This window comes from Sminthopsis crassicaudata, chromosome 4 (assembly GCF_048593235.1).
Source record: "Sminthopsis crassicaudata isolate SCR6 chromosome 4, ASM4859323v1, whole genome shotgun sequence".
In the NCBI taxonomy this organism is placed as follows: domain Eukaryota; kingdom Metazoa; phylum Chordata; class Mammalia; order Dasyuromorphia; family Dasyuridae; genus Sminthopsis; species Sminthopsis crassicaudata.
The window spans coordinates 38,860,231-38,882,742 of record NC_133620.1 but is presented as its reverse complement, the minus strand read 5'-3'; the positions used below and the strand labels follow the sequence as shown (position 1 = coordinate 38,882,742).

The 22,512-nt window shown below is 37.4% G+C and overlaps 1 long non-coding RNA gene across 2 annotated transcripts in view; it reads right to left on the bottom strand.

The window, feature by feature from the left end:
• LOC141541830 (uncharacterized) overlaps positions 1 to 12,655 on the bottom strand; it is a 108,617-nt gene extending 95,962 nt beyond the window's left edge. For both annotated transcript variants that reach the window (XR_012481914.1, XR_012481913.1), the window contains exon 1: positions 12,310 to 12,655. This is a non-coding gene — a long non-coding RNA (uncharacterized LOC141541830). The remainder of the gene's footprint in view (positions 1 to 12,309) is intronic.
• Between the last annotated feature and the right edge of the window lie 9,857 nt (positions 12,656 to 22,512).

Genomic DNA, 22,512 nt, shown 5'->3' with positions numbered 1-22,512 from the left:
AAGATCCAACTCACTTCCAATTGATCAATGATGGACAGAAATAACTACACCCAGAGAAGGAACACTGGGAAGTGAATGTAAATTGTTAGCACTACTGTCTATCTACCCAGGTTACTTATACCTTCGGAAGCTAATAAATAATGTGCAACAAGAAAATGGGATTTACACACATATATTGTATTTAGGTTATATTGTAACACATGTAAAATGTATGGGATTACCTGTCATGGAGGGAGGGAGTGGAGGGAGGGAGGGGATAATTTGGAAAAATGAATACAAGGGATAATATTATAAAAAAAAAGAAAGAAAAGAAGGAAGAAAGGAAGGTAGGAAGAAAGGGAGGAAAGAAGAGAAGGTGGAAAGAGAGAGAAAGAGGGAAGGAAAGAAAAAAAGAAAGGAAGGAATGAGAAAAGGAGGAAAAGAGGTAGAGAGCAAAGAAATAGAAAAAGGAGGGAGGGAAGGAAGGAAAGAATCATGGAAAGGAAGGAAGGAGGAATGAGAGAAGAAAGGATAGAAGGGAGAGAGGAAGAAGGGATAGAAGAAAGAAGAGAGGGAAAGAAGGAAAAAGGGAAGAAAAGGAAGGAGGGGGAGAAGAAAGGAAGGAGAGAGAGAAAGAAGGGAGGTCTGGGAACAATTATATCAAAATGGAATTTGCCAATTTTCAATGGATTACCTCTCAAAAATTACCTCAATAAGTTGATGAATACAACTCATCTTTGTCTGAAGAAAATCCTAAACCACTTTACTCTCTATGAAAGGGTGCTGACATCATATACCTTTGGAATACTGCTATGGAACTTCTGAATGTGAAACACAGAGAAATAAAGTCCCTTACTCCATTCGCTTTTATCTTCATTTCTTTCCTATCATTCTGTGGAATTTATTAAATGAACATAAAAGTGATGTTTTTTTTAAACATCCCTTAGTGTAATAAATGAGAAAAAACATTTTACTTTTCTTTGTCTTCCAATGATTTCTTTTCCTCAAAAGCCAATATTTAAGCTCTCACGTGCCAATGCTGAATGAACTCATTCCCAGTTCTTTGGGCACAAGCACCTGATGATTTCTAAACTCACTTTCCTTTGATCTGAGAACATCTCTGTAAAGCACTCTGCCAGTGCTAATAGCTCTGTGAATGTTATTGTCTTTGTTTCTGGGGCATCATTTCCTTTAAAGATGACATTTTCCAGTCATATTTGTGCCAAGCCAAGCTTGGGCTGCATGGGAAGATGTCCAAGGCTCCACTGCTGGTTTTTCATCCAGTTACTTTCATCACGTTACTACAAATCACATCATTTTGAGAAGGGACATGCTGCAATTTCCCTGTTTGGGGATTTTCTTATTGATCAATAACGACACCACTTTGGAGAGAAATCAGGGCATTTTTGCTCCAGAAGAGGTCACAGATCAGTTGAATAATTTATTAGCTACATTTGGTACTAAAGGGGCTTCTATTAAATAAATAGAATTTGGAATAAAAACAAACCAACAACCAATTAAAGTTGATTAAAACAAAGGAAGTATTTGGGGGATGATGGGAGGGGAGGAAACAAGCATTTATCAAGCACCATTTGTGTGCCAAGTGGGCTAAGCACTTTACAAATATTATCTCATTTGACTCTCACAACAATCCTAGAAGATAATTGCTAATATTATCCCCTTTTTACATTTGAGGAAATTGAAGTAGGCAGAAGCTAAGTGACTTTCCTGGGGTCACAGAGCTAGTGAATATTTGAAGCTGCATTTGAACTCAGGTTTTCTTGACTTCAGGCCTACCCACTGCAATATTCAGCTGCCTCAATGACTTTTAAATGCACTATTTAAATATAATAGAAAATTGTTGTACTATAATAGACTACAAATATTGGAAATTGAAAAAGCATGGAAAGACTTATAGGAACTAATGCAAAAGAAGAAGAAGAAGAAGAAGAAGGAGAAGAAGAAGAAGAAGAAGAAGAAGAAGAAGAAGAAGAAGAAGAAGAAGAAGAAGAAGAAGAAGAAGAAGAAGAAGAAGAAGAAGAAGAAGAAGAGCAGGGCTAAGATAATATACAAATGACCCTTCAAGATAAAGGACCCTCAGATATACTTAAATGTTCACTCTAAATTTTGCAAAAGCACATTTCAAAGTATTCAGAAGAATATTAGGTAGTAATCCCTGAAGTAAATTTCCAAAGAAAATGTAAGCCAAAGATAGATGAAAAATTCAATTATGAAACTTAGAAAATAAAAAGAGATAAGAAGGGGGGAAATGAGAATTATCTGAAGAGATAGATGTAGAAGAACAGGGCTTTTGCCAACCAATTTAGATTTTTAAAAGATGTAAAGAAGATAAGGCAAGGGTAAATTTCTGAGGATGAATTCAAAAGTTGGCCAAAGTTGCAAATAGGATGAAGATAGCTGAATAGAAATCTTCCCACTAAAACACCCCAAAACTAATTTTGAACATAAACATACTGAAAAGTCAAAGAAAAAAAAAGTCACATTGATTAATTTATCCAGCCCAGGTCTGCATAGGAAGATAGACAGAGACATCTGTGGACACTGGGGATAGAATTTGGCCAAGTGTAGCTCTGTGGAGCACCCTAGCACAAGAAAACACTATGCACCAGAACAAGAACTGGTCCCCAAATCCATCTTGTTGTCCAATCATTTTGAATCCTCATTCGGTTTTTTTTTTTTTTTTTTACAAAGACACTAGAGTAGTTTGATATTTCCTTCTCCTGTTCATTTTATACAAGAGGAAACAGGCAAACAAGGTTAAATAATTTGCTAGGGTCACATAGCTTGTAACTGTCTGAGGCTATATTTGAACTCATGGAGAGAAGTCTTCTCAGCACTTTATCTTCTGAGCCACCTAAGATGCTCTGTGAATCAAGCCCATGGTTGGGCACATGACAGGAGCAGGTACCAACTGGCAGCTTTGGGCCCTGTATCACAAACCCAAAGCAAAACATTTAAAGCTGGAATTCAGGGGTAAGAAGTAGTGTGGAGCCCTGGATTGTTTACCAAGAGAGAAGCAAGTATAGAAGCAAGCAGCATGGGGGCTCAGAATCTAATTGCAGAGTAGAGTGCTAGTTTCAGCATCTAGTCCACTTTCAAGCCTGCAGAGGAGTAAGGGTATTCCAGGTCCAAAAGGAACCTTCAGTTCTGTCGCTCTCAATCAGCAGAGATTCCTAGCCGGCTAAAAGGAGCTGTCAGTTAGCATTCTAAACACTGTTGTTACTCAGACCTAAACCTAGATCAGGACTGTGCAGAGCTCAGGCTAAGGGGACAGCAATCAGACTTTGTCCTTAATCAGACCATTTGGGGGGCACTGAAAGCTTTCAGATCTCCAACTTGAACTGTTTCTGAGAGACAATAATAACATACTACTCAATACCTTGAGAAAGCAGCAACGGGAACAGCCTAGAACTTCCCTTCACAAATTCACAGAGCTCAGCCCTAACATCAATCTGAAGTCAAAAAGTAATCTAGAATAAGGAGTTAGCCATAAATTCAACTCGAATTCCTATTCTAAGACTTGAAAAAATAATATATTTTTTAAGTGAGAGTACATTAGGAAACACTTAAAAAAGAAAGCTTGGGACATAGCACCCATTAGGATTCTCATTTTACAGTTAAGGAAATAAAGCCAAATGCAGATGAAGTGATTGCCCAGGGTCATCCAGCTTCTAAGTGTTTAAGGTTAGATTTGAATTAGGGTCTTCATCCCTCCAAACCCTAAGTATTCTATTCACTGTCACATTGCTGTCTTCTCCTTAGGCTTTTAAGTCTTTTTAATCAATGAATTGAACAAAGGCACAGATGGCATGCTTATATTTACTAATGACAGTGCTGGATGGGATAGCTAATGTACTGAATGACAGGATTTAAAAAGACCTTGACAATCTACAACATTGCACAGAATCCAATAAGATAAAATGAAATAAGGATGGATATAAAGTCTAAAAATGGGTTGCAAAAATGGACTTCCCAAAGCAAGATAGAAGAAGCATGATAGGAGAGCAATCTGCCTGACAAAGATGTGAGGGTTTCAGCAGATTGCAAACTCAATACCAGTCAATGTAAAATGGAGTCCCAGGTGGCTATATTAAAAGGGATAGAGTTTCCAGAAATAAGGAAGGAAGGGGACAGAAGAGAATAAGCATGTATATAGTACCTATTATGTGCTAAGCACCATGCTAAGCACTTCACAAATATCATCTCATTTCATCCTCACAGTGTTTCAGGAAGTAGATGCAATTACTCCATTTTGCAATTGAGAAAACTGGGGCAAACAGAGATTAAATGACTTGCCTAGGCTTCTACAATTAGTAAGCTTCTGCAGCTGGATTTGAATTCAGGCCCAGCCAGCACTCTATTCACTGGGCTTCCTGGCTGTACTCTCCCCTGATCAGACCACATTTCTAGGGCTGTGTTCAGTTCTGGATATCACAGTTTGGGAAAGACATTAATAAACCGGAAAGTGACCCAAAAAGAATGACAACCCAAGACGTGAAGGCCTTGAGTTCATTCTAAGAAGATTGGTTGAAAATCCAGGGATGCACAAGACAACTTGTAGAAGAAAGGGCTTTAGGGTAATATTGTGGCTATTCTGATTGGCTGTAGCAAAAAAAAAAAAAAATAGGAACAATGGATGGGACTTTTAAAGAGACAAATTTAGGCTCAAGGTCAAGTGGAAAAACCAACAACAACTTCTTAATTAGAAACAGCCTGAAGTTGGAAACCCTATCCTGAGAAAGGATGGATTTCCCTCTACTGGGAGGTCTTCAGGAAGAGATCAGATCATTGCTTGTTGGGTTCATTGCGGTGGGATTTCTTTGGGGAAATCGGTGGGTCTTAGTTAGCTCCGGAAGCCTCCTCCAGCTCTAAAAATCTCTCATTCTATGTTTCTGCAGCAACAGAAAGGAGAGCCAGGCAAGGTGCTACACGCCTGGAATTCCTACTACTGTGGAGGCTGAGGCCGGCAAATCTCTTGAACTACAAAGTTCTGAGCTGCAATGGGCTAAATCTGTCCTTGGCTGGGGGTGGGGGGGAAGATTGGACAAGTCTGGGAGCAAGGCTCTGAGCTTCCAGGCTAGAAGAGAGACAGACAGACAGAAACAGAGACACAGAGAGAAAGAGATAGAGAGAGATACACACAGAGAGAGACCGACAGAGAGAAAAAGAGACACAAAAGAGACACAAAAAGAGACACAGAAAGAAAGAGACAAAGAGGCGGAGATACATAGACAGAGAGCCAAGGAAAGAGAGACACAGAGACAGACAGGCAGACACAGAGAGAAAGAAAGATAGAGGAAGAGAGACAGAAAGACACAGAGAAACATGCAGAGACAGAGAGAGACTGACAGAGAGAAAAAGAGACACAGAAAGACACAGAGACATGGATAGAGACAGAGAGACAGAGATACTCACAGAAAGAGACAGAGCCAAAGAAAGAGAGACACACAGAGAGAGACAGACAGGCAGAAACAGAGACAGAGAGACAGAGACAAAAACAAACAGGGAGAGAAGAACACAGAGAGAGACAGAGAGACAGAGAGAGTGACAGAGAGACACAGAGAGAAACAGACAGAGGCACAGAGATACAGAGACAAAGACAGACAGGGAGAGAGAGAGAGAGAGAGAGAGAGAGAGAGAGAGAGAGAGAGAGAGAGAGAGAGAGAGAGAGAGAGAGAGAGAGAGACACAGAGAGAGGAACAGACAGACTGGCAGAGACTGAGATAGAAGGAGAGACAGACTAAGACACATACACACACAGACTCAATCTTAAAAATAACAAATGCAAATAGCACTAAAAGGCAATTAAGCTCAGATCAGATGTAACAAACAATTTTGTTAGGGGAAGAAAGATAAAGATTGCTCATGGCCTCAGTTCCCTCATCAATGACCTGGATTGGATGACTGCTAAGATTCCTTCTATAATTCAATAGTTGGGGTTTGCCAAGGATTCAGAACAAGCCAAGGACTGGGTGTGTGACTCTGCTGATACAAGGAATTCCCCTCATCTGGGAGTTCCCTATATTGAGGAAATCAGAGATCCAATTTAACAGCCTGCAGCTTTCCCCCTAGCAAGGATTATGGGGGTATATTACCATGTCTAGCTCCTTGAATGTTTCAGAGAAGACGCTGACTGGCATTAGTGGACTGAGCTTTCTTCTGCAAGAGGTTGGGCATATGATTGTGGGACCCCGGGGGCAAGGGCCCACCATTTGCCTGAGGAGGGGCAAATTCTCCCAAAATGATCAGATCAATACTCTTGAGTTGATCAAGTATTAAAGTGTCGATGTGCCAGGTGAGGGAGGTTGAGCATTATTCCAAGTTATATAGATTATGATTCGATATTAAGGCTCAGAGAAATTAAATAATTTTCCCATGGGAGTTAGCATGAGAACCCAGAGTTATAGAATATTAAGCTTGGAAGGAACCTTCCAAAATGATCTGATAAGCAGAGATGGACAGTTTGCTGGCATCATGAATGAAATGCAGTTCTTTGAATCAGGAAAAGCCAAGTCTGAAATCTGCCTCAGATACTTTCTATCTGTATGACCCTGGAAAAGGAACTTAACTGCTTTCTGTCTCAGTTTCCTTATCTGTAAAATGGTGATCATTATAGCATTTACCTCTTAGGACTGTTGTGAGGATCAACTGAGATAATCATTTGAAATCCTTAGAGTGCTATAAAATGCTAGCTATTATTATGGTTATTATTATCATTTTCCCATAGAAGGGAATATAATAATTCTAAAGAGAAAAAAAATTCAAAGCCTAGATTCAATTTTGTAAAATATAATTTTCCAAGAAATCAGTCAGTGAATCAATCAATCAGTATTATGTTTCTGACATGTGCAAAGCTCTAAGCTAAGACTTTTGAGATTTTTCTTCTCCTTCAAATGTCGTATGTGAGGCTATGAGCAGATGGCTGCTCTTCTTTAGGGAATAGTAACGAGAACAGCTCTACAGAACAGAACTCGCTTCCAGAGAAAGAACTGATATATAGAAGGATATATGGAATGATTTTATGTACATATGTTTGTGTATGCATATACATATACAGACAAAATGTGTGTATATGCATATATACATACACACACACACACACACACACACACATATATATACACACACATGCATGTGTCTAATGGTAGCAATCCCTAGAGCAGGAGAGGAAGGGAAGAAAAAAATTTACATGATAACTTTATTCTGTTTGGAAAAAGAAATAGTAAGTTGAGATACGCAGTTTCATGAGCAATCATCCTTTTTTAGTATTATTATGGAAATGCTTATTATATTCAACAGATTAAAAATTTAATAATTTTTTAAAAGAATTCAGTGCGGGTATATACTAGTCAGAATTTATAGTTATGGTGAACATGGCAATTATCCATAAACAGCATTAATTCTCATACATTATTTTAATTAATCTTACATTTACATGACCATAGTAACATTTTAGGTTATTTTTTCCTCTTCTTTGTTAAATATCTAGCATTATCATATTATATTTTAGAGTTAGAAGGGACACCTCCTAGAGCATCTGATGCAACCCCCTCATTTTACAGATGAGGAAACTGAGTTTCAGGGAGGATATGTGGCTTTACAAAGCTATATACTATATAATACTATATAAATACTATTACTATATAATACTACATATTAAATACTATATATATATGCTATATAAATATAATACTACATTAAGATAGCATATAAATGCTATTATCACTCTACCTAACCCTCAAACCAAATACTATAGATAGCACATTTCTAGAATAGTGAAATGATTTGAACCCAATTATATACAAGATGGACTGGTAGAAATGGCATATTGAACTCTTCCCATACTACAACTTCTCTTTGACGCCATTGCCCCTCCTTACTCATTTGGTGCCTTCTGGTATCTCATGGTGCCCTTTATGACCTCTCCTCATTCTATGACACTGTCTCATCCAGGCCATCTAGTTCCAAACCCCAAAGATCTGGGCTCAAAGAATCATAGATTCAGAGCTGGAAAAGATCTCAGAGATTATTATAATCCAGATGAGGAAACTGAAGACCACAGAACTGATTTTTTTGGTCCAAGTTAAATCAAGTAGTGACATTCGAATCCAAAACCTGTTATTCTAACTCTGGCACTCTTCATTTTTTTTCCCCACAAACTGTACCCTCTCTTTCTGATGTCTCCTGGCAAAATATTCATGGGAATTTATGACTAAAACAAAGTTAGGCTTGGGTCAGAGCTCATTGGTAGCAGGAGTTTCCTAACAGAATTTCTCATATAGATAAAATCAAAGACAAAGTTTTTTTTTTTTAAATGGAATAAATGGTCCTATAGTATAAGTACTTTGAATGCAGTGAATACTTAATAAATGTTTGTTTAATGGACAAATGTGACTTAAGAAAGTGGCTGTTGCATTGTATCAGTTCTAGCACACACATGTGTATATACATATATGTATGTGAACATATATACATGTCTATACATGCAAATGTGTATATATTAGACATGCATATACACATTAATATATGTAAAATCATATCCTTCTATGTATCAGCTCTTTCTCTAGATGCAGAATTCCATTCTGATAAGTTGTTCTTTACCATTCCCTAAAGAAGAGCAGCCATCTGCTCATAACCTCACACATGACATTTGAAGGATCAGAAAGATCTCACAAGTCCTAGCTCATAGATTTGCACATCTCAAAAACTCAATAAATACTGAGTGATTGATTGACTGACTGACTGACTGATTGGTTTCTTGGGAAAGCATACTTTACAAAACTGAATCTATGCATTAATATTTTTTCTCTTTAGAATTATTATACTCCCTTCTATGGGAAAATGATAATAATAATAACCACAATAATAACTAGCATTTTATAGCACTCTAAGGTTTTCAAAAGATTACCTCAGTTGATCCTCACAACAATCCTAGGAGGTAAATGTTATTATGATCACCATTTTACAGATGAGGAAACTGAGGCAAAAAGCAGTTCAGTTCCTTTGCCAGGGTCACACAGCTAGTAAGTATCTGAGGCAAATTTCAGATTTGACTTTTCCTGATTCAAAGAACTGCATTTCATTCATGATGCCAGCAAACTGTCCATCTCTGCCCATCAGATCATTTTGGAAGGTTCCTTCCAAACTTAATGTTCTATAAGTTTAGGTTCTCATGTTAACTCCCATGGGAAAAATTATTTAATTTCTCTGAGCCTTAAAATCTCATTACAATCTAAATAATTTGGAATAATGCTTGCTCAATCTCTTTTACATACTCTTTATATAGAAGTGGATTTTCTGGACTGATATAATACAACATGTATTTATTAAGCCTCTAATATGTAGAACTTTGTGTCAGATAGTAGGGCTATATAAAGGTTAGATAAGATACAGTCCCTGTTCTCAGGTAGTTTATAATCTAGTATAAATACAGACAACTAAGAAACATGATGATACTTGATGAGCACAATTTTTTTTTTGAGATCTGTGACTTTATTGTAGGATATGCACTATGGAGACTTCTGTTACCAATGCAGAATAAATAGTTCATTCATCATGTTTTCTCTCTATTAATGCAAACTAGAATGATCTCTGAAACTTTTGGTTTTACAGTTGACTTAGAGCACTAAAGAGGTAAGTCAATTAAGGGTCACTCAATGTGTGTCAAAGGTGGAACTTGACCTCAATTCTCAAGATTGATCCTCTTTCTTTTTTGTTTTATTAATTTTATAATTATAATTTTTTGACAATACATATGCATGGGTAATTTTTTTTTTACAACATTATCCCTTGTATTCATTTTCCCAAATTTTCCCCTCCCTCCCTCTACTCCTTCTCCTAGATGACAGGCTGTAAAGTTCTGATTGTCTCAGTTGTAATCCTTCTCTGGGAGGAGGTTTCTTTTCTGTATAATCTTTTCCTCTATAAGCAGGTTTCTTGGGAGGCTTCTGGAGCCTCCAGCCAGCCTCTTTTTCTTCCTGAATCCTGGCTCTGAATCTCCTACAGCTCTTGTCCTTCCCCAATCCAGACTGTTCTCCAGGCTCAATGTTGCTTCTTTTTATCCTCCCAGAGAATGGACTAGTGGGTACTCCCAGGGGCTTGTGGGAATTACAACCAATGAGCTTGCTCCTCCTAAATTTCTAAGGTGTAAACTCCCTTTAAAGGCCCAAACCAAGGTCTGAGCCAGAGAACTGTCAAGTCAACCTGAATTCTCACCTTGTCACTGTCCAGACAATCTGAGTTCTCACCTGGTAATCCTAACATCTCCCCCTTTCTTTTGATTTAGAACATAGGGTAGTCATGACCTTGAAACATAAATCCATCAATATGGGAGGTATTACACATAATTACATAACATAGTACCATAATACATGCTAGAAGTATGTAACAAATAACATGATCAAATAATCATAAATTGAGAATTTATAAATGTCCATAAGTCCATTGTCCATTAGTCTCATCTTGTGTTAGGAAATCCAATGATCCTGCTGGTTTTTAAAGTTCTTTAACAGTCTTCTTATCAGCCATGCTCTTTCAGTGTCAGATGTTTCTTAGATCTTCTCCTTTGTTTTGAGGTTTTTCTCTTGTTCTGTCTCTCTCCAGGTGCTCCGGGGGCTGAAGCTGGGCCCCGCCTCTCATTTCTCTGGCTCAATCTATATTCGGAGGCCCAGTGGAGACCCTTGTGACATTTTGGACATGGAGTTTTAGGTCTTATCTCACCCTGTCTTCTCACTGTATCTCCATACTTACACTGAGCTCTTAGATGTCCAATTTTTCCACATTGAAAACATCGCCGAGTTTCTCTAGAAGTCCCTTGTCAGGAGGGACCCTGTCTTTCCACATTCATCATCATCCAGGCATAAAAAGCATTTGTTCCCACTGTAGCACAGCGTCTTATGATCTCCTCTAAATGAGCATCTTTGTCTAATCCCCATATAATTCTTTTGCAAATCTCATTGGTATTTTCCTTAGCCAGATGTGTGGTCATTATTTCTGTAGCTGCATTTTCTCCAATAGTTCTTTTGACAGCAGTTTGCAAACTTCCCACAAAATCTTCAAAAGGTTCATTGGGACCTTGCTCTATTTTAGTGAAAGCCTCTCCCCGATCTTTCTGTCCAGGGAGGACACCCCAAGCTTTTATTGCAGCCTTAGCAATTTGCTCATATATTGTAATGGTATAATTAATCTGTTCTGAATTCTCTCCATACCAACCTTCACCAGCTAAGTGCTGAAAAGTGAATTTTGTGTTAACTCCTATTTCCAAATTGTATCTGACTTGGATTTTACATAATTCATGAAACTCCGCAAGCCATAACAAATTTTCTCCAGGTTCCAGGCATGTCCTTGCTATGTATTTCCAATCATTCGGGGTTAGGACTTCATAAGACAAATCATCTAGTAACATTTTAACATAAGCTGATGTAGCCCCATAAAGGGTACAACCTTTTTTCAAATCTTTAATTTTATTCAAATCTAAAGGTGCATATCTTCTCCTTTTTTTACCTACAGAGTCAATATCTTCAATCACAAGATATGCATGTATAAAATCACTTATATCCTGTCCTTCTCTCTTAGCTTTAACCAATGCTTTTTCTAATCTTGTCATAGGCTTAGGCTGCTTCACAGGCAATTCTGTTTGTGTTTCTGCCTCTTCCCCTCCTCCTTCTTCCTCCACCTCTGAAGGTGGAGTTGATGTGGGCCTGTCAATAATCTGCTCTCTAGGCGGGGTTGAAGCTTCTTCAAGAGAATCACACCCTAATTCCTCATTTAAATCCTCTTGCCCTAGGGCAAGATCTTGATTTTTCCTTTTTTCCTCACACTTCCTCCTCTGTTCATTTTTAAAACTTTTCCTTCTCCTACAACTTGCTTGATAGTTTAAGGCTAATTGAACTATGTTGTAGATATAAAATACCTCTGCAGAAATTGAATGAGGCCCGTTTTTTGCATGAAATTCTTTCATTTCAAATCCCATTAGCTTCCATTTATCTATATCTATCTTTTCTTCCTCTAAGAACCAAGGGGACGTGTGTCTTAATGCAGCCAAGAGTTTAGCAATCTGTACCCAGGTTACAAGTAAACTCTGCTCCTCGATTATCTTAATTATATTCTCTATAGTACCACTCCTGAATGGGGCTGGAGCTGAGACTGCCTCTGGGGCTGGGGCTGAGTCGGCTGAGGTCGAGGGGTTGTCTTTAGCTAACATCTATATAAGCTATAAAAGATTGCTGGTTTAGCCCTTAACAAGTTAAGTTCCTTATTTATCTATTAGCACGCTCACTTAATCTTTAATAAAATTTTCTTGTTACTCACGGTTCTGGGTCAGAGAGACTGAGATCTGGATTGGAGGCTTTTCCACTGGAATCAGGATTGTGTCTGTCCCTGTTCAGGCACCAAATTGCTATGGTCCAGTCTAGCTCCTCTGAAGGGCTCAGAATAAGTCCTTGTCAGGATAAGGAAAAGTCCTGGCCCCACGTGGGTCGCCAAATTATAAAGTTCTGATTGTCTGTCAGTTGTAATCCTTCTCTGGGAGGAGGTTTCTTTTCTGTATAATCTTTTCCTCTATGAGCAGGTTTCTTGGGAGGCTTCTGGAGCCTCCAGCCAGCCTCTTTTTCTTCCTGAATCCTGGCTCTGAATCTCCTCCAGCTCTTGTCCTTCCCCAATCCAGACTGCTCATCCAGGCCCAATGTTGCCTCTTTTATCCTCCCAGATAATGGGCGTGGGATAATGCAAGGGCTTCTGGGAAGAAGTACTCCAACCAATGAGCTTGCTCCTCTTAGAATTCCTAAGGTGTAAACTTCCTTTAAAGGCCCAAACCAAAGGTCTGAGCCAAAGAACTGTCAAGTCAACCTGAGTTCTCATCTTGTCACTGTCCAGACAACCTGAGTTCTCACCTGGTAATCCTAACAACAGGCAATCCCATACATATTAAATGTGTTACAGCTTAACCTAGATACAATATAGGTGTGTGTAAAACCAAGTTTCTTGTTGCATGGTAAGAATTGGATTCCGAAGGTATAAATAACCTGGGTAGAAAGACAATAGTGCAAACATTTTACACTCAATTCCCAGTGTTCCTTCTCTGGGTGTAGCTGTTTCTGTCCATCATTGATCAACTGGAATTGAATTAGATCTTCTTTATGTTGAAGATATCCACTTCCATCAGAATTGATCATCATATAGTATTGTTGTTGAAGTGTATAGTGATCTTCTGGTTCTGCTCATTTCACTCAGCATCAGTTGATGTAAGTCTCTCCAAGCCTCTCTGTATTCATCCTGCTGGTCATTTCTTACAGAGCAATAATATTCCATAACCTTCATATACTATAATTTACCCAATCACTCTCCAATTGATGGGCATCCATTCATTTTCCAGTTTCTAGCCACTACAAAAAGGGCTGCCATAAACATTTTGGCACATATAGGTCTCTTTCCGCTCTTTAGTATTTCTTTGGGATATAAGCCCAGTAGTAGCACTGCTGGATCAAAGGGTATGCACAGTTTGATAACTTTTTGGGCACAGTTCCAAATTGCTCTCCAGAATGGCTGGATTCTTTGACAACTCCACCAACAATGCATCAGTGTCCCAGTTTTCCCACATCCCCTCTAACATTCATCATTATTTTTTCCTGTCATCTTAGCCAAGGACTGACCCTCTTTCTACTATGCCATGTTGTCTCTCAAGAACAATAATGGCTGATATAATGGTTAGAATTTATACAATGCTTTAAGGTTGTCCTAATCTATATTTTGCCTCTGAACTTAGATAGCTCTGGAGAAGAAAGTGGGGTTGGCTTTAGATAGCCTTCCCTCACTTAAATCCAATTCCTGAACTTATTGTTTCATCACCTCCTTCATATCATGGTTGCCTTTGTGAATGAAGGATAAATAACAACAGCAACAACATATATCACCTTATTTAAAAAAAAAAACACTGAACATACATTATCTCAATGGAACCTCTCATTGAGTTAGGGTACAACTAGCCGTTAGTTATACAGTGAATTAAGTAATGATTATTACTTTTTAAAGATGAGGATACTTTCTACTGAATCTGTATTCCAAAGAGATCATAAAAAACAGAAAAGGATCCACATGTGCAAAAATGTTTGTGGCAGCTCTTTTTTATAGTGGCAAGAAACTGGAAACTGAGTGGATGCCCATCAGTTAGAGAATGGCATAAGTTATGGAATATGATCAGCAGGATGATTTCAGAAAGACCTGGAGAGACCTACATGAACTGATGCTAAATTAAGTAATTGGAGCCAAGAGAATATTGTACACAGCAACAACAAGATTATGTGATAATTAATTCTGATAGATGTGAATCTTTTTGGCATTGAGGTGATTCAGACCAATTCTAATGGACTTATGATGGAGAGAATTATCTGTATCCATAAAGAGAACTATAGGAACTGAATATGGGTTATAACATAGTATTTTCACCTTTTTTGTTGTAAGTTTGCTTTTTATTTCTTTCTCATTTTTTCCCTTTTTGATCTAATTTTTCTTGTGCGGTATGATAACTATGGAAATATGTAGAGAAGAATTTCACAAATTTAACAAATGTTAAATTGCTGTCTAGGTGTGGAAGGTGGGGGAAGAGAGGAAGAAAAATTTGGAACACAAAGTTTTGCAAGAGTAAATGTTGAAAACTATTGTTAGCATGTATTTTGAAAATAAAAAGCTGTTAAAAAAAAAAAAAAGATGAGAACACTGAGTCTTAAAGGGATTAAATGCCTTGCATTGACTATATAGTGAAGGCAGAATTCAAACCCAAGTCTCTCCTAATTTTAAATTCAGAGCTCTTTCCATTACACCAAGTTAGGTGGTGTCAATATTACCATCCTCATTTTATAAATGTGAAAGTTGAAATTTCAACAAGTCTAATGGCCTGTCTAAAATTATAAAAGTAGAAAACGTGGAGCATATAACTCAAAGCTGGATTACACTCACCTACCATCCACATTGCTTAGACAATATTGAACACCCATACTTGGCCAACTCTCTCCTTTGCTTTGATTTTTTAGAATTCCTAATTTCTTTTGAAATCCAACCTACATGAAACCTATTAACACATTCCTAATATCTCCAATTGTTAGTCAATATGAAAAAATTACTTTCTCATGGGCACATGTGTTGTTTCCCATTACGGAATGCAAGCTCTTTGAGGGTCTTATTGCTTTGATCTCCATCTCACTATTTTTAGCAGTGGTGCCTGACATCCTCTGCCTCATTCCCATGACTCCTCATGATACTCTTGGTCTTGGAGTTATTTCAGTATCATGTTCCTTTTCAAAAGTATTACTACTGCTAGAATTAATGCTGGAGGTGGGTAGGTATAAGCACCTATCCTTCTGCCTTGAAAGGAACTAAAAGTACTTATGCAATGGGAGAGTCAATACACAAAGGGAAATATTTTTAGCCTTTGGGCCTTTCCAGAAGGAATATTTATTACATTAGAGGTAGAAACTAAGGCGGGGTCAGGGATTGATTGGAATAATGTGTCATCTCTAGTAGGACGATTCCCAAATTATATTTTCCAGCTCTCAACTCTTGCTCTTGAACTCCAGTCTCATGTCATACCACTCGTTGGAATCTTTGCCTGGATATTTCTACAATATTATAAACTCGGTACTCTGAAAAATGTACTCCCTCCTATTTTCTTTTCCCCTAAACCTGCCTCTCATCCAATTACTTCTTTCCATTGAAAGTATCATCATTCTCCAAGTCACTCAAGTTCATAAGCTTGGAATCATCCTTTGTTGACTCATATTCAATAATATCCCATAGTTATATCATATTCAATCAGTTACCAAGACCTGTCAAGTCTACTCTGCTATATCTCTTACCTCTATACCCTTCTCTTTGATTACAGAGCCACCATCCCACTTTGGACCCTAACCACCTTTCATTTAAATTGTTGTAATTGCCTCCTAATTGGTCTCCCTACTTCCATTCACCACTCCCCAATCAATTCTTCACAAAATTACCAGTTTTCCTAAATCACAGCTCTGATCATGGTCTTCCCTTGCTCAAAAATCTTCAAGAGTGCCATATTGTGTATTAGGTAAACAACAAGCTTCACAGCTTAGCCCTTACAGTCCATCCTGGTCTGTCTCTCATGTGCTGATCCAGGTTGATTTTTTTATTATCAAATTATCTTTCAGGCAATCTGAACTACTCATCATTCAGAGAACTAGATGTGTCATCTCCAGACTCCATGCATTTACATAGGCTGTCCTCTATGCCAGGAATACATGGCTCCTCCCCACTCCTATATCCATCATTCACCTCTCAGAATTCATATATTCCCTCAAGTCTCTTAGGAAGCCTTTACTAATCACTACCCCAATCCCTCTCTGGCCAGCTGTCAGCATTCTCTCCCTTCTCAGATTACCTTGTATTTATTGGTATATTATTCATTTTGTATTTATTACCTAGCGGAATTTATGTTTTTTGAGAGAAGGAAATGTTTTGTTTTTGTCAGACTTTCTACATAATTGGTTCTTAATAAACTTTGAATTAAGCAGGCTGATGCCTCAGAAGGAATGGGAGTATATGGCAGATGAGAAGAGGAGAATTCTGTTTTACTTTTCATTTTCTGACTTTGCCTCCTTTTTTTTTTTTTTTTTTTTTTTGGCAGGTAAGTGGGGTTAAGTTACTTGTCCAAGATCACACAGCTAGTGAGTGTTAAATGTTAAGTGTTTGACTTTGTCTCTTAAAAGCTATAAACTGCAGGATACAGGGATCAATGAACTTGAGATTCAAGGGTCAGGCTGTGGAGAAACTGGGCCAACATAAAGCTTTGAGAGGTCACCCTTTACTCACTGACACAGACCAGGCAGTCCCAGGGCACCTTTTACTTCAGAAAGTAAAAAAAAAAAAAAACCTGGGTCAGGGGTTACTAGAAGCTTTGGGATTTCAGGGAAACATCTGGAAGTGGGCTAAAAGGAAGGCTTTGTGGTCAGCATTATTTATTCTCAGAACCTTTGTTCCTACCCTCCTGAGTCTGAATCTAAAAAACAAATTGCTGTACAAGGAAGGGTTCTATATGCTTAGGCTAAATTACATTCACTTCCATTTCAGACATATCAAATGAACTAAAGCTAGATGGCCATTGCTGTGTTTTAGGTACACCTAATGATCACACAAAAGGAGATGTTTAGATTTAGGTTTATTTTATGGGTAGAGCTGTGTTCCTAAAATTGTTTTGCCCTAGAGTGGAGATTCTTAACATGGAATCTCTGATTCAAAAATTCTCATTTAAAAAATATTGTGGGGGCAGCTAGGTGGCATAGTGGATAGAGTACCAGCCCTGAAATCAGGAGGACCTGAGTTCAAATTTGACCTCATTTGTTTTAACACTTCCTAAGCAAATCACTTAACCCCAATTGCCTTAGGCAAAAAAAAATATTGTGATACAACACAACTGACATGTATATGTTTTTTTAAATAATTGCACATACATAACCCATATGAAATTGCTCATCATCTTAATGAGGAAGAAGGGAAGAGAGGAAGAGAAAAAGTTTAAAACTCAAAATTTGGTGTAAAAAATGAATCTTTTTTTTTTTAGAATTTTTTTCACAGTATATATGCATGAGTAATTTTTTAATAATATTATCCCTTGTATTCATTTTTCCAAATTATCCCCCCTCCCTCTAGTCCCTCCCCCCTATGACAGGCAATCCCATACATTTTACATGTGTTACAATAAAACCTAGATACAATATATGTGTGTAAATACCATTTTCTTGTTGCACGTTAAGTATTGGATTCTGAAGGTATAAGTAACCTGGGTAGATAGACAGTAGTGCTAACAATTTACATTCACTTCCCAGTGTTCCTTCTTTGGGTGTAGTTGTTTCTGTCCATCATTGATCAACTGGAAGTGAGTTGGATCTTCTTTATGTTGAAGATTTCCACTTCCATCAGAATACCTCTTCATACAACATTGAAGTGTACAGTGATCTTCTGGTTCTATTCATTTCACTCAGCATCACTTGATGTAAGTCTCTCCAAGCCTCTCTGTATTCCTCCTGCTGGTCATTTCTTACAGAGCAATAATATTCCATAACCTTCATATACCACAATTTACCCAACCATTCTCCAATTGATGGGCATCCATTCAACTTCCAGTTTCTAGCTACAACAAAAAGAGCTGCCACAAACATTTTGGCACATACAGGTCCCTTTCCGCTCTTTAGTATTTCTTTGGGATATAAGCCCAATAGCAGCAATGCTGGGTCAAAGGGAAAAAATGAATCTTAATAAAATGAAATTAAAAAATAAAAATATAATATAATTGTTTTCCTTTGTAGTTCTATGCACTTTATTTTTGCACATTCAATGTTTTATTTATTATTCTGAGGAGTTGAGGGCTTCACTACATAGCCAAGTGGATCTGTGACTTAAAAGAGTCTCTACCCTAAGGTATTCTAGCTTTTTTTGCACAGTATTTTTATATTTCATAAACATAAAGGTGCAGTGTGTCCTCCTAAAGGTGCTATTTTCATCTGAACTTGTCTCTAAAAGTTGATCCCAGGGTTCCTCTTATGATACTTTTCTTTGGCATGTTTTCTAATGTTTATTTGCCCCAGGTGCCATAATTGCTAGTTTCTGGCAATATGTAGCCTTAATATCAAAGGGAAATCAGTAGGAGAAAAACTCAAAACCTAATAATGCTACATAAATGTTATATATTATTGTTGCTATTATTATCATTGATGTCATTCAGACATTTATTCCAAGCAATAATATCTTTAATTTTATTTCTTATTAATTTTTCCAAAGAAGTATATTCAAATGCTTCTATGCAGGTGACTGTCCATAGGTTCTCTTGGGCATGACCTACTAACCTGGAAAGACTTGGAATATTGCTCAACAATAGCATGGTGGTACATCTGCCATAAGAAAACCAATCCAGCTAAATTTAGAGAGATCCAACCAAAAAAGAAAGTATTACTATTGTTCAATCAAGTCCAACTCTGTAACCCCATGGACCAGAACATACCAGACTCTTCAGTTTTCCACTATTTCCCAAAGTCTGTCCAAGCTCATGTTTATTGCTTCCATGACACTGTCTCTCCATCTAGTCCTCTGTTTTGCCTTTCTCCTTTTTCTTTTAATCTTTTCCAACATTAGGGTCTTTTGCAATGAGTATTGTCTTCTCATGATGTAGCCAAAATATTTCAGCTTTAATTTCAGTGTTTGTGCTTCCAATAATAGTTTGATTTAATTTCTTTAAATATTGATTGATTTGATCTCCTTACTATCTAAGGGATTCTCAAAAGTGTTCCGGGCTCCACAATTTTAAAGCCTTGATTCCCCAATGTTCAGCTTTCCTTATAGTCCGATTCTCACAGCCACACCTTGCACTGAAAAAAAACCCAAAAAAACAAAACACAGCTTTGACTCTAATACCTTTGTTAACAAGATGATATTTCATCTTTTTAGCCTGCTCACCAGATTTGCTGTGGCTTTCCTTCCCAGGAGAAAGTGCCTTTTAATTTCATGACTGCAGTAACCATCTGCAGTGAAGTATGAGCCTAAGAATATAAAATCTGATACTGTTTCCATTTCTTCTTCCTCTATTTGCCAGGAAGTAATAGGACCAGATTCCAAGATCTTAAGTTTTTGTTTGTTTATATATTAAGCTTCAAGTTAGTTGCTATAATTTTCTTTTACCAACATCACTTTCTGTATCAGAATTGTATCATCTGCATATCTGAGATTGTTGCTATTTCTCCTGGTAATCTTAATTCCAGTTTTTTAATTCACCATCTGCCATTCTACATGATATTCTCTGCATATAAGTTAAATAAACAATGTGACAATTTATGGCTTTTTCATACTCCTTTCCCAATCTTGAACCAAGCAGTTGTTCCATGTTTGGTTCCAAATCTTGCTTCTTGATATGGGTTCTTTGAGAGTCAAATAAGTTGATCTGGTTCTTGCATTTCTTTGAGGTCTTGCCACATTTTGTTGTGATCCACATAGTCAAAGCTATCAGGTAATGAATTTTGGAAGGCTCCCAAGACTAGGAAGTAGCCTGGTGCCATGGAAAGATGAGACGATCTTGAGTCAGGGTACCAGTTATATAATTCATACAGTGTTATTTGTTACTTGGATGGGTTTCTTCATCTGTGAGATGATAAAGGTTGAACTAGCTGGCCTCTAGGATAACTTAAAGCTCCTCAACTATCTCATGTACTCATTGAAATTTCTACTAAAATATATTCATGGGTGGGTTGGACATGGGCAGTATTAATATAATAGTTCAGGTGTGGGAAATCCCACAGCAATGATATCTCAAGTGTTTTGAAGGTGAAGTGAATAATCTAGTTTGGAAACCTGAAGTCCAATGTTCTTTTTCTATCAATTCTAGAGGACTTAATCTGGGCAAAATAATGATAATGAACTAAGCATTTGCTTTAATCTTTTTCCATTTTAGTTTTCAAAACAATACAAAATCGACCAAGCTTTTTCATTTTATTCACTAATTTATCCTCTGGAATCAATAATAACACTATGTTCCCTTTTAATTCTATTTAGCTAAACAAATAGCATATTGATAAGAACACTAAATATGAAGTCAAAAAACCTGAACTTAAATCCCAGCTCTGCTATTTACCACCTGTGTATCCTTAACTAAGTTATTAAGGGAAGCAAGTGATACAGTGGCTAGAATTTTTGGCTTGGAATCTGGAAGATCTGAGTTCAGATATTTATTAGTTTTGTGACCTTCAGCAAATCATTTGGCTTCCACCTCAGGATCCTTATCTATAAAATGGGAGTAATTATAGCACCTATCTCCCAGGGTTATTGTAAGGATCAAATGAGATAATAACTCTAAAGAGCATGGCAAATAGTAAGCAGCATATAAATGTTAGCTCTTACTATATTCCCTCTCTGGGCTTCAGTTTACTCATTTATATTGAGTTCAAGTTCAAGAGGTTTTAATCCATTTTGTATCATAGATTCCTTTGACTGGAAGTCTGGGGGAACCTATGAATGCTTTTTCAAAATAATGTGTTTAAATGAATAAAACATTTAGGATTACAAAGGAAACCAAAGGTTAGTGAAAATAAAGATTATGTCATTGTTTTTTTTCCCCAATGGAGTTCACAAATTCGTCTGAGATCTATCCATGGATCCCAGGGTAAGAACCCTTGGCCTGGATAACCTCAGTTCTACATTTACGCTCTTCCAATCTTTGAAGTTTTCACTCCTATATCAAGCCCTGTGCTAGATGTTGGTGATCAGAGCGAAAATGAAATATTCCTTGCCTGCTAAGAGTTTACATTCTATTGATTGGATTGGGAGAAACTATACACTGTTAAACAAATACAAAATAAGTACAGAGTTATTGGAGGGTGGGGGAATACCAGTCACCAGGAAAACTTTCTAAGTTTAAACATTAACTCATCCTTGGTGGTGGAAGTGGTGAGTGGGGAAATCTTCCTTGTGAAGATATTCCCATTTTGTAAATACAAATGATAAATGGTAAAAATAGAGTAAAGATAGATATAAAACAATTTAACCAACTCTAGCTTTATCAGTCAGTGAAAGAGTCAGCTTTAAAATATAGCCCTTCATGACTCAATTCTAATTTTGAGTGAACTTCAATCACCAGTGATGTTAACTCTGGAAATAGCATTTGTTGCCCATTGGCTGAAGAGTTTAGTGATTAACTGGTGGCTTTTCTATTTTTAACATTTCTAAATGGAATTTTAGAGGGAGACTATTTGACAACATCTCTTCCAATAATGAAGAATTAATTGGCTACAAATATTCATGTAGTGATAAAAAGCTACTTTTGAGATAACAGTGGGACAGCCAATCCTTGCAGGTTTCCTTCGGGACTATCCTTAATGCCCAATTATTCTGATGGCTGTGGAGGGTTGGGAGAGGGGGAACACAGCCAGAAAAAAAGAGAGAATGGCAACTAATGTTAACAACTACTCTTTCACTGAATTGCCAATGTTTGACAAAAGATGACCCTAGCAAAGAATTTGGGAGCCATTAAACTGTATTTTGAATGCTATGAATGAATGGGTCAAAGGCCTGAGGTCAATGTCTTTGATTCACATCTCAACAAAATGAAATTTTTATTAAATGACCTAGTTAAGGGCAAGGGGGAAAAATATATTCTCTATAATTAAAACTGGCAAATTGTGAGACATATTTTGTGTGAATCTGCATTGATCAGAAAGTTAGCTTTGGTGATTGCTTTTGAGGAATGGACAATTCAAATCTTGGGGATAGTGGCTCTCCAAGAGTTGTGCCATCACAGAGTCCCTACTCCGAATCTAAGAAATCCTGTTCTTTCGAGATCATACGGAAACAAGATAGTTCTTACTCTATAGGAATAGTGTGACATAATGATTAAAGAGCTAGCCTGAAAGATAGGTTCAAATCCTGTCCTTTGACACAAATAGACAACGTAACCTTGAGCAAATTTTTAGCCTCTCAATGTTCTTGGAAACTCTCAGCTTTATAATTTCACAATGG